We start from the raw sequence: 18249 nt of genomic DNA on the forward strand, positions 1-18249 counted from the left end.
AAGCAGTGGTATCAACGCAGAGTACTGTCCGACAACTGGTCGCGATCTACCGCACGTCCGTCCGCCGCGTTCATACACGTAGGCACGAATAATATACACACGTACACACAAGAGTATACACAAAGATACACACGAATCTGGCTCCCCTGTCCTGGTTCCGAATATGGAAAATGGTCCCCGTAACGCACGCACGCGAATTTTCAGGATTTTTTTTTTATTTGTACATAATATATATATATAGCGTGTGAAAGAGAGGGAGAAAGGGAGAGAGAGAGAGAGAGAGAGAGAGAACGAAAGAAAGAAAGAAAGAGAGAGAGAGCGAGCGAGCGAGAGAGAGAACGAAAGAGAGAACGAAAGAGAGAAAAATGATATATTAATTAAGCGATGTAATGTTGTGTGTAAAAAAAGTAACCCGTATAAATATATAAATATATAAATATAAACACACACACACACACACACACACACACACACACACACACACACACACATATATATATACATAATGCACTGTCGCGTTGTATCATACACCGACAAAACACTTCGCGCCCCGCCGACTCTTCTCTTCCGCTCATATTCGGAAGGCAAGAGACGGAACGAATTAAGGAAAAACGACCGTGGAGTATGGACACGGACAGGTTCCAAACGATTTCATACCACGCAGGGCCTTGAGCATTGTCTAATGAGAGAAGAGAGAGTGAAAGTGTTTTTCCTTAGTGAATTTACAATTTTTTCCAGGCAATTTGTTACGTTTGGAACTTGGAACGACAACTCATATCAGCCCACCCTTCGGATGTAGTAACGCGCACTATTATCACAATGAATTATTATGATTATATATATATATATATATTAATTATTAATTATTATATTAAATATTATAATTATTATTATTATTATTAACTCTTTTCTTATTACTGTATTTTATTATAAAAATTATAAATTCATTTTAAAGTGAGAAAGAGGAAATAAATAATGCTTTTATGAATAATGATTCTATTCGCTCGAACTCTCACTCCATCCATGTAACTCGTCCTTGCTATCCGACTTTCGATCATTAATTTGTGAAACGACAATTTCTATCGATTTTCAAAACTTGACTTTTGCCTTTTTTGTTTCTCATTATTAAGAAGTGATTCGTGTTATAAAGAGTCGCTTGGATTAATGCTTCGCTGTTCTTTCTCATCTGCTAAACGTAATCTCTTTCACACAACAATTAAAAGTAAGTTTATCCATAATTGCCTCGCGAGTATAATGCGTGTGTCTGTGCCATAGATTGTTCAATAATAATTTTTAATTTTGACGATAATCCATAGATCTAAATATTCGCCATAAAGAATCATTTATCTCGACGCTAGCAAGTGCAGTCGACGTATTAAAAGCCTTCGAGAGCGACGGAGCACGAGCGGGACACGAGCTCGTGGGACGATATTATCGCACGGGCCGTTAAATCCCCGCGATCCTACCAACCGTGAAATGTCCCGTCATAACATCAGGTCTCCCTCGCTCCATATAGGTCGCGCAATTTCATTTTCTCGCTCCAGAATTTTTATTCCGATCCTCGCTCCTCCTTTTAGAGATTCGCCGATTACGCGACGACGGGCGCGTAGCTTCGCGATCGCAACGGAAATGCGTCCGATATGTACTTCAGTCCTCGATCTTATTAGCGAGAATGACTCGGCTCGCTCTTCTCGGGCCTAAACAAGTGGAGTAGCCACGTCACGCGATCATTACGAACTCCTATAAAGTCGATTCTCCCAAGAACTCCGCCGGCCGGTCATAATTGATTACAACATGCGCAATATTCTTCAAACAATGACAGGAGTACCGAGAAAACTGCACGTTTTTAAAGACAAATACGTCGCCGTTAACAAATTAACGAACTTATAAAAAAAAAAAAAAAATGAAAATAAATAATTTCTCAACGGACCTAAGTAAAATACCCATAAAAAAAAAATTTTTTCATATATTACAGAGATTTTATAAGCCTGCTTAAGAAGGAATTAAAATTTTATTAGATACGAGAAATAGCGTCGCGACCGTTCTGACATGGCGACGTCCCAATAGACAATTTTCGCGCACGACGCCGTAAACTGGATCAATATGGCAGAGATTACGAAATAAGATCGTTATGCAAAACAGTCGGAGGGAGTCGCATCGGGCATTACGCCGTAGCAATTCGCGGGGGGGGGAGGGGTGAGGGGGAGAAGGGAGGGAGTGCGGTTAACGTATAGCGGCAAGCATGCAGGCCCGGGGGATGGCTTTTTCGGTGATTTAACCAAGGAGGGTGAACGTTTGTTATTCAATTTGCAACCCCCTCGGTACCAGCCACACTGCTCTCTCTCTCTCTCTCTCTCTCACCCCTCTATCCACAGATCATCGCGCCTTTACGACCATGGCCGTACGTTTCTAATGCAGGAAGCGTTCCTCCTCGCTCGGGATATAGCGATTGGTGAGTATTCTACTTCGTTTCGACGTTTCATTCTTCCGCACTTACCTAACTACTTTATTCGCCGTCTCATTCTTTTCATTTCGTGACAAGATGATGACAACGATAATATACGTCGATCTCTTTGCACTGTACTTAAAGACATTACAGCTCAAGGTACAATTTAATTATGATATAGCTATATGCATTGTCACTATTTTCAAAATAAACTCAAATATAATTAATTTTTTATTCTATATAATTATCTTCCGCGGATCTTTTTCTCCTTTTAAAAGCATATCACGTTACACACGCGTGAGATGTTCCGAAAGTAATATAACTTGTCAATAAAAATACTAAAATAGAAGAATTAACACTCTCGAAAAGAGAAAATAATATTTAATAAAATAAAAAATAATATATCGATTATATTATATCATCGAAGAAATTTTGTTTCAAAGAAAACCATATATATATATATATATTAGTTCTTGTGATTATATATTATAATAGATATATTAATAGTCTCTCATCATTATATTTATAGAAATTACGATTTGATACAAATATAACGATATTCGATTAATTCTGAGGGAATTAACATCAATGTCAATATATTATCGTTATTAAATTTCCCCGTAATTTGCGCTCAAATTTACGTGTGATATACTTATGCATGCGCATCAATAAATTAAAGAGATGGGGATTCTTTTCAAGAGAGGTACATACGTCGGTTCTGCTGGCTTGCGAGTGAATAATTAGACGCGTGCGAGTGTCACGTCCGCGAGATCGTTCTCAAGACTCGGGGGTCATTAGATCCGTCTGTTCTTTCGAACGGCGGTTGCTATAATAAAGGTCGCGTACCGTCACTAGACAAAGATACCGCTGTGCGATTAATTTCACGGCGGTGCGCCCCATCGCGATACAATTGAAACGAATAGAGCGGCGGGAGCGCTTTCACGAAGCCGGCCGAACGACACTTTGCTCGCAAACACCGACCCCGTCCCGCTTGGATCGCGTTCATCATGATTTATAAATGGATCACGAATAAACAAAGATGTAGATTACACAAGTGGAAAAATAAAACGTGTTATGAGAGCGATATTCATTAATGTATAAAAAAAGCGATTGTTTAATTAATGATAATAACTGTTGATTTATTTTAAAGTTTGCTTATCAACTTGTATGACGTGCTAGAAATATTTCTATATTCCACGTAATTATATGCAATTGCGCAATGATATTAATTATCAATCTATATAATAATTGATTAATATATAATTATATAGATTCAAGCTACAATCTTGTGGAGCATGAATTGATTGTATCGGAAAAACAAATGAGTATAAGTAACGATTCTCTTTTTTTATTTTAAAATAATAAATCGAGTAAAAAATACAAACACGTAATCAGTTCTATGGAATAAGACAAATTATCGAACGATAGAGATAAAGTGTTGAGTAAAGAAGAAAGAGAAAAAACTGAATGGTACTCTGAAATGCCACATTCGTCTATGATTGTCGGCAAGGTTTAGTGAAAAAATGTGAACAAAGGAGACCGAAAGGTTCGTCGTTTCTCGCCCCTTCGTGGTCTGTTAACAAATCTCATGATCCTAACGACTCGACTTTGGTTTGGGGATACTACGGTTTCGTATTTACAAAAGCGAAACCGCCTCTTTTTCAAGCCCACCGCAAACTAGAGCTGCTAGTAAGAGAAACCGAAACGCATCCTTCTTCCATAGACGAAGTTAACATATAATAAAGAGAGACAGAGTTTAGTTACACTACATTATTATTTTTCGTACAAAATTGATATTATTCGCTGAGAGAAATTTTATAAAGGGCATCTTGAAATAATTTAAATTATTGTATCGGATAACACGTCTCATCTCTAGATTCGCTGTAATATTATTCGTGAGATTTGTAAATCACGAACGGAACGGCGAGCGTAACCGATTTGCCGAATGTGCCAACAGATTAGTACGCTAATCCGAACCGGTTGTAAAGCCGAAGAGAGAGAACCCGAAAGAGAAGAGACTAACGAGACTATGGTTAGACCCATGCTTTATAGACATATGGTTAACACAGTTATATGTAGGTTGCTTGGAAAAGCCGAGGAGACACATGCGCAAAGCTAGGACGCGTTTCAAAGGCCGCCGTTTTCGGGCGTACGCACAGACACGCGCGTCGCACACGTGCTCACATGAGAGAAGCACGCGAGTCCTGTTACCAAAGTGCCGCGCTTTGGAAAAAGCCGTGGCCCGATCGGAAAGCCGGCGACTGTAAAGTCAACTTGAACCTAGATAGAGATACGAGAGTCCTTTGAATTTTAGAGACCGCCGATCCTATTACCGGATACGTGTACTGTGACGAGAAAGTGTAATTTATTATCACGCAACAGCCTAAAGGAAATCTTACTTGTGTGTGTGTGTGTGTGTGTGTGTGTGTGTGTGTGTGTGTGTATACAGTGTAATTCGGGGATAGATGGATTGCTACTTGATCGGGACACAAATTTTTAAAACACAAGGCAGATGTTTGTACGTTTGGTATTTTAATTAGGTTCAGTTTGATAATTAATTTTTCAATACTATCAAGCTTATATATAGCTTATATGTATATACAATTACGATTTAAATTTAGACAACATTTTTTCATAAAAACAAAGAGAAAAATTAAAATAATATTCGTAAATGTTAAGTATTATGTTTTCTAATGTATGTAATATCATTAAACTCTAGGTTAAATACTTTTAATCAAATAATTCGATCGACTATATTTGTGGTAAAAAGTTTTTAAAAAAGACATGAATTTATAATGTTATTATAAATTTTAATCCTATCTTTATTTTGATTTACTATCGGACAAAAAATTTTTTAATTAATAACAAAATATTATTAATATCGATACTCGAAGCACGATTTATTTTTCCCTAAGAGAAATATACTTAATCCCTTTTGTTCTTATTTTTCATCTATCAATGGATAAAAATCTTTAATAAAAAGGCTGTTGTTACTTACACCGGTGTTTTAGATGGATAAATTAAAAAATAAATTACGTTTCAAAACGTTTGTCTTTACTTGTTACACGCTTATTTTTATCTTCTATATTATTTTTTTAATAATCTATCAAAATCCAGGAATTATTATAATGAATATTTAAGTATACTTTATATACATTGTTACAATGTATTACGACAATTTCGCAAATTTTTACATTTGCGCTACATGTTTTCCTGCGGATTAGAGCTACTTATAACAGTCTCGCGTATGAAATAATCTCGAAGAAATAACGTCATCCGACACGTGCGATCGGCGCGATCTCATGTTCGACATTGTCGAACAACCGTCTAATGGGCAAACAACACCGAACATTCTGACGCTGTCATAATGAGCGTTGGTCGGCCACCATCGCTACGCATCGCAGAATAGGACAGGCCGAGGCAATCCCGTAACGCAAGACTGATATAACATTACCGTCCGATTCGAGTTAATTGCTCGTCGTTAGAGGTCATTAAAGTATCTGGTTGGTTCACGCGACACTCGTCGAGGGACTGCTTCGGGGACACGGCGGTTTATTCCTCCGAGCCGGCTAACGAACGAATCGTGTCGCTCCCGCAATCACCTCGTTACGCAAGCTTACGCCTAATTGAAGCGAACGGTTAATTATCGAGCGCTGTCAATTACGATATATCAATTCCGTTATTCGATCGCGATCGACACATCCGACCGATGGATCGGAGATGCTTCTGCATCACGATTCATTATGCTGCTTTTTGTCAATCACCCGAGTTTAAAACATGTTTCAAAATTAAACGATCAAATCTTGCCAGTATATTCCATGAGTAGAAATTAAAAAAAAATATCTTATGTAAACATAGATCCCGAAACGATCTATTAAAATGTCATAACGAAGATACAAAATACAGCGGATTCGGTGTCAATATATTACATATAAGAATCGATTAAAGATGTTTATCTAATCTATTCTAGCTATGTTTATTATTTGAAATTATTAATGATCGGTTTCGATAAATGAACAAACTTGTATCAGTCTCATTGTATCAATACATAATACAATTTCATATTAAAATGCTTCAAGTGTTATCGAACAAACATTACGCAGATATGATTCTTAATAGGCTTCTGCAATAGACTCTTATATTGTAATATATTAATAATGAATCTGCTATTGATGTTGGATATCTTCATTATAACATTTTTATAAAACATTTCCGGATCTACGTTTATACAATACGTTTTTTCTTATTTCTACTTATAGAACATACTAGCCAAGTTTGATGGTTCAACTTTGAAAAATTCTGTACACGTCGCGGTTACGATTGAAAAATGATGAGATGAAAAGTAACTTGGCGCGCGCTAAGCAATAGAGTTTTGCAATTATGACTCCATCTCTTTCGATAAGGTGCGCATCGCTTATATCAAAGGAAATCGCAATTTAATTTATCAACATTCTCTCATGTGTACTTGCGCATCTTAACGAGAAAAAAAGAAGCCGTCTCTCGATGATAATTGAAAAGGGAAGCCGCGACCCCGTGGAGTTCACGAAAGAACCCGGCACGGTAGCTAGCGGTTCGTAACTATCGGTCGATAATTTCATGGCACATCGGATAGGTATGTCGGATGGAATGGATGGAAATTAGTCGAGATGGCCGTCGGAGTTCCACGAGTTAATTGATACGTCCGCGCCCGATGAGGCGGCGAAATACACACAGAGAGTCGATTCCGCGCCACATGTATCCCGGCCATATATACGTATACATATGTATATATATGTGTATGCACATCACCATTGCATTCCGGGGTCTGTTCGAGTCCCGCGTGATTTAACGGCTCCGCTTCCTGGCGATCCAGTTAACGCACGTACGTATATTTAACGGCGTACGCGTGTTGGTGCAGTTTGTTAGCCGAGAGTGACGGAATACGCGCGAAAGACGGACGCGTATCTCCTTCTTTCTCTCTTTCTCTCGGTTTGAAACCCCACGGGCCATCGCGCAGTGACTAATACCCTTCCGACCGTATTTTTATCTTGCCACGAGCGAGTGGTCGCCCCTCGACAGCGAGAAATCCACCGTGACAACGGATGTGCCAAATAGATGGCAACATCTAGAGGGAACGCGTGGCTATCTTCGACGACACGTTCGCGAACGGATAACTTTTTTAGGGTCTCGGACTGCTGATGTGTCCGATCGAGAAGAAATGTTATATTGTATTAATCTCCTCTCGCCATCTTTTTCTCCGACAAATTGTTTCTACGCGTGATACGACATAAAATTTATCTAATTTTACTCGATGAGTAGTAAAATAATTTCATATTCGATACAGCAAGACGAGGATCGAAGCATCGTTAAATGAGGTCGTGTTCGATCGTGCTAATTGTCCATATGATTAAACGTCTCGTTCTCGGAAACTTTAACCCTCGTGTATTGTTACGTTTGTATTACCTTTGCCTCGTTACTTCATCGTTGCGAGTCTGAACGCTTAAAAAATGTATGAAGCGACCACGGTGGTATAAACGATACTTTCAAGTTGACAAAGTTCCATTTCTGTTTCTAGTTCGTTGACGTCGTTATCGATTCTTTACCAAACGACAAAACGAGTCTGTCCGCTGCGTCTCTTTTCACCGTGAAGCGATACCCGAGTATGAGAGACAATAAGAAATAAATAATTCTTAAATGCCAGAGCTAAAGATCTAAATTTATGCTTTATACATACATGTCGTAACCCAGATCAAAGTCGTCTCACTAACACACGTCACCCCGTGTCCCGAACCCGACTGTTGTACGAGGTGTTAATTGGCTTCTCGTGAAACGATCATTTGTCAGATTCGTAAGGCGGACGAAGCTCGAGCCAGTTGGTTCCGTCCACGAAACGATTTATGACAGACGGATCGGTCATGCGGCGCAGCCGGAAGTCGCGGTGTTCTTTGTTCCTTCTTATAATACCACCTCGAACTCATTTATCGCATTTACATTCTCCGGCCTGTTTCTCTCGCCCACTCGTCACGTTCAGATTATTGAATTAGATATACGATGGAATTGAATTGATTTTCGCCAGTCATCGCACGATTCACGATGGTGAATCGTATGCACGCGCGCCCGCATATGGAGGAGCGGAATAACACAAAAGGAACAGAAAAGGAAGGGGAGAGAAAGAGAGAAATCGAAACGATGGAGAAAAAGGATGCAGTATTTCGAAGAGAAGAACCGAGGATGAACGAGATGAATAAAGCTCTTCTTGCTACGATCGCTTACGTAAGTTCCTCGGCCTTAAGCCAGGCCTATTCCTCTCTTCTCTCAAATTCTCTTTTTATCGCGAATCCGAACAAGGATGAAATTAATATTTTCAGTCGCGACACGATTACGACACGATTAGAATATTTAAATTCTTTTCATTAACAAATTAGTGATTTTAGTATTCAAGATTAATTATTTTAGTATTATAAGATAATTATATCGACAAAATCTTTCTCGGTAATTATTGATTACATGTACGAGAGTGACATTATGACACATTAAAAATACAGGTGTGGGAGAACACCGTATTTATTTCTCCGTTTCTCGGGACATCATATGTTTTCTCGTGATAAAGAGCCAAAAAACTGCGACCCTTCTCGTACGATGTTTGACAATTTCCGGAGGCGACAGCGGACGATAAAACGAATGTCGGTTAAGCGACAGCTACGGTTACGGAAATATGACATACGACTCTCTAACATGTCGCTACTCATACACCGGAGATGCAATTTGGCCGTAGCGGGCTAAACTTAGTTCTTTCCAAGTTGACGGAGGCTTCCTCGCTCGTTCGATACATCTCGCGACTCTATGACCGTCATTTAATATAATATACTTTCTATTTATAAACATAATGGTATATGTAACGTCAATTACTATTATCAAAAATGTTGCACGCATTTTTAATCATCGGCTGTGTGTCATCGATGCAATTTATAGAACATAACGAACTACTATAAACGCGTGTTTGGTTTGAGAGGAGCTAATGACAAGCGGACGCTAATCATGCCGCGGGACGCGCTCTTGAATTCTTGGCGTCGAGCCGCGCCGGAATGAAGCAGCACGTGTCTGGCGTCGGATATCGGAAGGGGCCACGACCCCCTTGATCCCGCCCCACCCACCTCTCGGGACTCTTAACGATCGTCGTCATTGAATAAATCTGAAGCGTTATACGTCGCCAGGTCGACCGACGCGCGTCAATCTCGGGGACCTCCTTCGTCGAACGAACGCCCACCGGCAAAGAACGGCGATCGATTCTGATAGATGGGACGCGCATAACAACGTATCAACGTTACGGTACGGAATAAGCATACGCGGATAATAAGGGACCGTCTTCTCCGGGAAAGACGTTCTTCTCTAATTCTTCGCGACGCGTACGCGAAAGAAATTCTTTAACACGCACGTTGTTCGAAAGATTCAAGATGTCGTTCCTCTCTTTATCAATGTGTTGATTATTTATTTTAATAAAAAATACATAATAATGCAATCCATTGCTATCTTCTCTCGTAAAGCTAAAATAATATCGTAATAAAAAAAAAATAAAAAGAAATGTATTTAAAGTAAAGACTCTTTCTCGTCGCAGTAAACTGTATAATCTTCGATTCTAGAGACGGTACAAACGATTTTTGTGCACGCGCCGACCGCCCGTCGCTCGTACCGAGAGAATACCGTTCGCCTCAAAGGTAGTCTGTACTAGACTAGGTAGAGAGGTAATAACACGACGGGAGAAAAAAAAAATCACGCGTGCAAATCCGCACGAGAGGTGTTACGCCTCTCTTTGAGCGGACCGGAATTAAATTTCGTCTTGCCAGGTCCACGCGCGAGTGATCACATTGATCGTTAATTAACGGCTAGATCGTAGAACAATCGCGATATAATTGCGCGTGTCGGTACAATGAAGCGCCCGTGACAATATAAATTCCCCCGGGAGTTTTCGCGCGCACACGGACCTCTCCGGAGGAGCGTGACAGGGGGGCGTGAACCGTTTCAGAAATTCGTCTTTCGGCCACCGCGGTCTTTCTCTCATTCACGTGAAAAATGCCAGATGTTTCGCATGTGGCCGACGTAACGTGCAATGCCGTTGTGTTCCGCCTCTGTCACGGCAATGCCTTATTCATACCTTTGCGCGAATTCAGATCGCTACCGAGACTGGTAACACGTTTGCGCATACACGATAATGTCGAAAGGGGAGAGAGCACTTTTTCTTTACGTAATTGCGTAAACATATTAAAAGGCGTCCGTACTTCTCGTGTCCTTGTCTGCCAAGGAGAAAGAGCTTGTTACACGAACGAGCGATTCTTAAGAATAATGTTCGATGCAAACTTGAACCATAATTGCTATCCCTTCGATTTTAAGGTCGAAGTTGCCAGATATAAAAAAAGAATCTTCGCGGATCTCTTTAGTTCAAAAATATAAACTCTTCGCTGTATGACACGAATCATTATTTCTCTTCTATTTTTTAAAGAGATAATGTATTTAGGAATACGTTAAATAACAAAAGTAAAATATTAAAAGAAAAAAAAAAGCAATCGCAATGATATTTTTTATTTCGACATTATTATTGCATTCATGTTTTTTTATTTTGTAATAATACGATGATTGGGATAATATTTAATACAATTTTTCATAGTCATCTTATACAAAGACTATAAACAAAAAGAATTATTTAAAAGAATTATTTATATTAAATGATAAAAATTTTCTAAAAGAAAATAAGTGCGTGTGTGTGTGTGTGTGTGTAATTATAATGACAGAACGTTTTACGTAGTAATTACTATGTTACTGCATTTTCTTCAAGTTTTTTATTGTTTAATAACATAATTTTTGGAATATATTTTTTGCATATTTTCTGTGCGAGGAAATAATTTATGATTTAAAAAAATATTTAGAATATAATATTTCTTTTTCAAAAATAATTTTTGAGCAAAAATTAAAATATCGAAATAGCAATCTTGGATCAAACATACAGTTGCGTTTCTCGTCAGTATTCGCGCATCTCATAAAGTTGGAAATTTAGTTAGAAAGAGCGCGCGAAGGAGAATCGAACGACGAAGAGATAAAAATCAAAAATCGCTAAAAATACAAAGTCAAACTCGGAGGATGCGTCGTTTAATTCCAAGTTATCTCATTAACGTCGACTATTAGCGTTTTCTGCCAACGGCTGCGGCACTAATTGCCGACGATACCGCTACCGGTCGGAATTAACGCCGATCCGTCGGCCTAGGTAAAGAGCTCAAGGTGTGGCACGGTTCGCGCTCATTGTTTAGCAATTAAAAGCGCTCCTCTTTGTGCGCCACCACCTGCCGCTTTGTTTTCGTTTCGCCGCGAAATGCGAACGTCCGAGCGCGCATTTCGCGATTCAGTGGACACGTCGCGTCGGATCGATTTTACGAGGATTAAAAGGGGGGCTCAAGAGATCGGTTGACTCTCTCGGGTCTCGATGGCCAACAACTGCGAGCTACCGGTCGTAGAGCGATATTGTTCTCTGTGTATATAATTTAATTTAATTTTCTTTTTAAATAAATTATTACACCATATCTTTACGTTCCTTGTGAAAATGCGTGTATCTCTCGTGTCTTTTTAACACGCTTTGTCGACTCGTGCCTCTCTCGTCTTTCTCATGAAAAATTCAGATCTCTTCTCTTAATGACTCGGCAATATGAAAGGATTAACAAGCTGTACTCGCTTAATTTTGCGCAGCTTGAGAAGCGGAGCATATAACTCGCACGGTTGAGCTCTAAATAATTGCGGTATTACTTACAAGCGGCCCGCGCCGTGCGATTATTACTCGAGCGATCCTGTTCGGCGGATATATATTCCTCGTGGACGCCGCTCTCGTAACGATACCGCTCGTTTCTCTAACTGGATTATCGGTCGATTTCCATTTCGCTGCACGGACATGGGCAATTGGCCGTTAAGCTCGCCCCGTTAATATCGAACCTGACGTTATAACGTTCGCTCTCGCACCGTTTGCTGGTTTATATCGTCAATTCCGCGTAAAGAACCCGAACCGATTATCTGGAGGAAAAAAAAAAAAAAAAAAAAAAAAATCAAGAAAACGCCAAACATTTAAGCGAACCCGCTCGGTTAATGACAGCAATTTGCAGAAATCGAGCAATTTGCGGCTCTTTTAGAATTTGTGAAAAACGGAATTTCTTCTCCCGTTTCGTAACATGTTGAAAATCGCAAATCGCAATCGCTTACGCGCATGAAGACGAAGATAAAAATTTATAACGGATAAATATTTGCGATAAGCGTTATTAGTTATTTTTGCGTTGCAGCAAATATATTTCACGAACCAACAACTATTTACCCTTCCGCGTACATTTTTTTTTTTTTTTATCAAACGTCGCAAATAGTCTCTCGCGATCGAGAGTTATCGCGAGGGCGCGGTTATTTCCGCTCGCGGTTTCGCAACGTATATCTCACATTTCCGGTGTATAGCAAACTGACACACGGGTCACGGATGTAGGCTGCCGAATGACAGGCTTTCCCGCGGTCTCGCCAGGATCCGTTCGTTCGTTCGTTCGTTCGTTCGTACATCCGCGGGGCCGCAACGAAGCGGGCATGAAAATAAGGAAGTGACGTACGACGGAGGAAAAATCGACGATTATAATTAGCAGTCGATATACCGGAAGCAGAAATGGCCTGATTACGGTAATCAGTCGCACGCGGAATGATTCACGGTAGCGCAGGACGCGACAAGGAGGAGACGCGGGGCTGCGGAGGATATCGCGAGTAAGAGTGAGACAGCTAGAGAGGAGTCGGGGGGATGGAAAGAAGGAGGATGCGAGGAACCGCGAAGGGAGGAGGAGGAGGATCGTGCCCGGTATACCACCGGTATACGCATGCGCGTGCACAACTCTTTCCGTGAGCGACTATTATTATGTACCATGTATAGTGGCGGACACACAAAAGGCTCCCCATATGGCGACTCGCGTACTAATGTATGTCATTAGACGCATTACTCTATGATAATTAAACGTCTATGTGCGCGGCATTGTTACGCTCGCGGCATTACCGGAATGACATGTTGCGTTACAATGCTTCGGATGTCGTGAACGATTCGCCCGCCCGGTTATACCAAGCATGTACACGCATATACACATGTTGATCGCGCTTTCCGGGCGATGGGCGAAGGGCGCGAGACGCGGAGACGACGCGGACATCGCGGGAAAACGCGGTTCGGTTTTCTCGAAACGGCCGGAAACGTTGGCGTTGTCGCCGCGAGATTCCCCTCATCCGCTCGTTCGTAATGTATTCGAGCAACGGACAAGAGAGAGATATTTTTGTCCCGCGTTGTCTACTTCGGAAAGGATATATTTTATACAGGGATTCGTGTGTGTAAGAAATAATTGTAGTTTTTTTTTTTTTAAATACAAATATTTTCTTTTCCGTTATAATAGCGTACGTTATATCTTTGGTTAGTGTCTTTTTAAAAATGTTATGCACGTAACTGTTTTAATTTCAATTATGACACATCACGCTCTTGTAAAAAATATAAGAGGATCGAAGAAGATCCCTCTCGTGTACTTTCGTGAAGATTGAGAAGAGCGTGTTCTCACATAGCAGGCCGCGGTTACACGTGTCAGGAATCCTTTCTTGCATCAGGCGAATTCGGTGCAAGAACTGGGTCAGTTGCGGTTCTAAATACGTCCCGTAGCATGATCGCGATCCATCGCGGAGCTTCGTCTGCGGTTTGGCGCACGTGTTTCGCGAGAATCGAGACGCCTTTGTCGTCGTCTCTCTCCTCTCGATCCGCAGAAACATTAAGGAGCAGACGGAAAAACGTCACAGAGTGCGAGATACCTTTTGGTGGTTCGCATCGAATTCTATAGGTATGGCCGCTCATTTTTATGCAACGAAGACTGACGCACGTATTCGCGACCACATGTCACATCTGTCGCGAGGTTCACGTGGTTTCTGAAGCCGACGATTCATTTCTGTACGAATGGACGAATATCGCCATTACTCCGAATATTGATATTGCAAACGAAGACACGTTTTCACCCCTCGATAACGCGGATTCACTTTAGACGACATTATCGAAGAGTGTCATCTCAAGATGATCGTAACGTAAAAGATACGACGAAAATTTCGATAACGAAATAAACATCGCATTGCGACGACCCGGCATGCCGGGTGCGTCATTACTTCCCTTAAGCCTCACCTTTATTATTGTCTTCAATTTCTTTTTCTTTTTATATATATATATATATATATATATATATATATATATATATATATATTGTATATTGCAGGGCGCATCTGCCATGGAGCGAGCGTATATTAGGGCACGTAGATCGAGGCGTGGCCGATGGTGTCGTTTCCTACATGGCATTGTCCCAGGACGGGACACACCTGGGAGTGAACCTACCACGCCTCTCGGCCACGATGCACGAGGTTCTCGCGGATGCACCCTCGCCGTACGTACATTCATACAGAGAGGTACCCTACACCCCATGCACACGCGCGCTCACGTCGATACGGTCTCGTCCTGGATTTGGCCGCGCGCGCGACGTTTCGCGCGTGACATACGGGACGACGAGAGCGAGTACCAGACGACATAATATACGAAGCCCGTTCATTACGCGTCTATGAGCATTGTCCCACGATACGTATAGGGTAAGGGAAATAGTTGTTCTCCATCGCCAGGATAAACATTCATATTCGCGTTCAAAGATATTTTGACAAATGTAAAAAAACATGAAATATTAATAAGAGATACATTTTAAATAAATATTAGAAAAGTAGCATATCTATTTTTGAGAATATTTCTATGACATTGAAATTATTTATTATGATATATGAAAAGTTAAACTATTCTTTAATTTATATTCTTCTCCTTGTACATTTTAAATAAATGCATTAACGCGCATGTGTCAGCATAGGAAACTAATATCCTCAAACACGCTTAATCTTAATAACGCGATACTAATTTTTCCATCTAATTTATCGCTATTATATTTCGTTCTCTGTAAAAAAACCTTAAGAATATATAATCTTCATATATATATCACGCTTTTAATAAATTTTTACAGAATCTTATTTTAATTTATATCTTATACATTTGATTCAATGTATATAAATAAATTATACATCGTCGTATATAATTAAAAAAGCGATTATTGCTGAAGATTAAAAAGGAGATTAAAAGTTTGATGATATATACAGCAAAAAAAAAAAAAAAAAAAAAAAAAAAAAATCGAAACTATCTATCTATTACCTGATTCACAATTTTTTACCTTACATGTCACGATCAGCTATTCTCGCGCTTTTATATATTTGCCTATTTTTTTACAATTTGTAAAAAAGTAAAACGTTACAGTTGTCGTAAAGATAGATTCCTCTGCCAAAGTCATTGTTTATCTTGAATTTATCTATCAAAATTTGTCACGTTCTCTTTTGTAGCTCCTATTTGAATCTTATATCTTGAAATTTTAAATCGTAATCGTGCAACGATGTATGGATCGTAAATTAAAAGATGCGATTAATTGATTTCGGTATTCCATGGGTCGAGTTCACAAACATTTCACGTTAAAGCACGCGCGTACAACGGTTACGCGTGTAAGAGCTGCCCGAATACGCCCGGGGGCGGCTAGGGCGGTGGCGATTCCGCCCCCAGGTGGGTCAGGGTGGTACCCGGCATATCTCACGTGCTCCCATAACGTAAGTTCAAATACCACGAGCATGCTAACGTTGCCACAATTAAGCGTGAAATATCCATTCTTCACGCGGAAAAAGCGTAAAGAGCGAGTGACATATACAACATCGATAAAGATAACGTAAATTTTTAAAAGTAACTCGAAATAATTGAGAAAAAAGAAATACATATTTTCGCCAAATATATAGTAGTCTCCATAATAGTATTTATTCTTACTTATTTCGTAAAATATTTTTTTTTCATCCCGATCTATAATGAAGTCTATAAGAATAAAAAGACACGTCGCTTTCCAATGCGACGTTTCGTAAGTTCTTTCGATCAGAAACGGCAGACATGCGTCAGATGGTAAGACATATAAGGACACATAAAATAATTCCCGCGCTGCAACAATGCCCGATATCGCGTGCAACATGCGCCCATCGAACTCGATGTTGCGTCGCGTTACGTGATACTCTCGACGCAGAGAGGCCCGCATGCCCCCTTTCCCCCGCCTTCTCGCGTTTTGCATCTCGCGGCAAGGTTTTTGTTCGGTGCACGCCTCGGTCTCGAATACAATGAGTAACTGTAGTTGCCGGCCCCGGCAAAGTGCGGCCGCGGCGACGGCAGCAGATGGAGAAACGCGCCTGTCAATGTTCTTCCGAAAGTGTACCTTTCCTGAATACGTGTCCTACATATGCCCGTGGAGGGAATAATAGCGGCTCTCTCGGAGAGGATATGCGTGCGACCGCAGATATTCTCGTTCGCTCGCAAATTTCTCCTTCCGGTTCGCTCTATCGCTCTATCTCCCGCGAGGAGATGAAATAATAAGCGCGCGAGAATCGCGATAGCGTCCGCCAACATCTTGTCCGATGTTCGTATATGACTTGTACGATCGTATCGTAACGTTTCGTAAGCCGGAATAAAATAAGTAACGCGCGGGACAATCATCTCGACAGGAAGAAGCGATATTTCACGAAAAGACACGCCATATATATAACGCGTGTACCGCGGCTTAACAAGCGGATCATATACACCTCTCTGTTTACGAGGCGAGAGCGATAATAGATGACAAATATTGGCAGATGCTCGATCGGGTCGCTACGAGAGAGCGTCCCCTCTCCATCGCCTAAACATCTAGGGCCATCCTCTTTATTGCCCCTCTCGGGGGAGCACGGGGGGTATGGGGGGCACGGTAGCGCGCACCCCAAAATAAAGAACGACGTTTCCGTGGTTTCTTTCGCGGCATTGTCGGATCTCGGGGCACCGGTTGTCCCGGAGCGAGTCGTAATGCATAAATCAAGCTGTATCGGTGCGAAACCGGGCAACAATATTCGACTCGGCCCGGGGCATCGCCGACGACCCTCAAAGGAGAGTAAAGATTCTTAACCGCGGCGCGGAGGCAAGACCACAATATGGGCTCGATGACAAATGGTACCCGTTGGCCCATTCGGTCCGACCTAGAAAAACCTATATGTCATTTTGTGATGGTCACCGTTGGTTGTTACGTCGAATGGGAAGAGGTCTACGCACGCCGACGAGACGAGAAATCGTCCGTATAACCAAACACAAAATGAAACTGCTTTCACCTCGTATCGAGGACGAAGAGCCTGTTCCGCGTTTCAGCACGAAACACAAAATTTTTCAATCGACGAAAAAGAACTCTTCGACGCTGAGAAACGATGGCGTATGGTGAAGTTTGCCTCGGGAACTTATCGCTACCGATGAAACGCGACATCTGACCGCATCGAGAAAATATATCGTACACAATAGCTAACTCTTCTAAAGACTGCTGTACAAGTGGCTTCCCCCCTCGTTCATTCTTGCAGTAAAGAGTGGTCAGTGATTTACGATCGAAACGAATAAGAATCGAACATAATGTCGACTAAAATTTTACGAATAAAATTGTAACGCATTTGTGGGAAGCACTCGAGGATACGTTTTCCTCGGAAAAGAAAAACCGCCTCTGAAAATAACCGATCCCGAGATCGCGATGGAAACGCGCGCTTCCAGAGATACAGACGTTCGGATACGACTTGAGAAAATGTCACTCGCGTGAAGAACCGCTCGCGAAGAGTTACGAGTACACGAGACGATAAAGTTGGCTCTCGGTAACGCCTCGCGCAGAAACGACGCACAGAATTCTGTCGAC

General features: G+C 41.0%; 1 protein-coding gene across 7 annotated transcripts in view; it reads right to left on the reverse strand.

The window, feature by feature from the left end:
* The window catches only part of LOC138939837 (uncharacterized), a 180279-nt gene that overhangs the window by 120828 nt on the left and 41202 nt on the right, over window positions 1-18249 (reverse strand). The window lies entirely within an intron of this gene.

This window comes from Polyergus mexicanus, unplaced genomic scaffold, assembly GCF_030449975.1.
Source record: "Polyergus mexicanus isolate NDT 795.1 unplaced genomic scaffold, iyPolMexi1.0 SCAF_15, whole genome shotgun sequence".
NCBI lineage: Eukaryota > Metazoa > Arthropoda > Insecta > Hymenoptera > Formicidae > Polyergus > Polyergus mexicanus.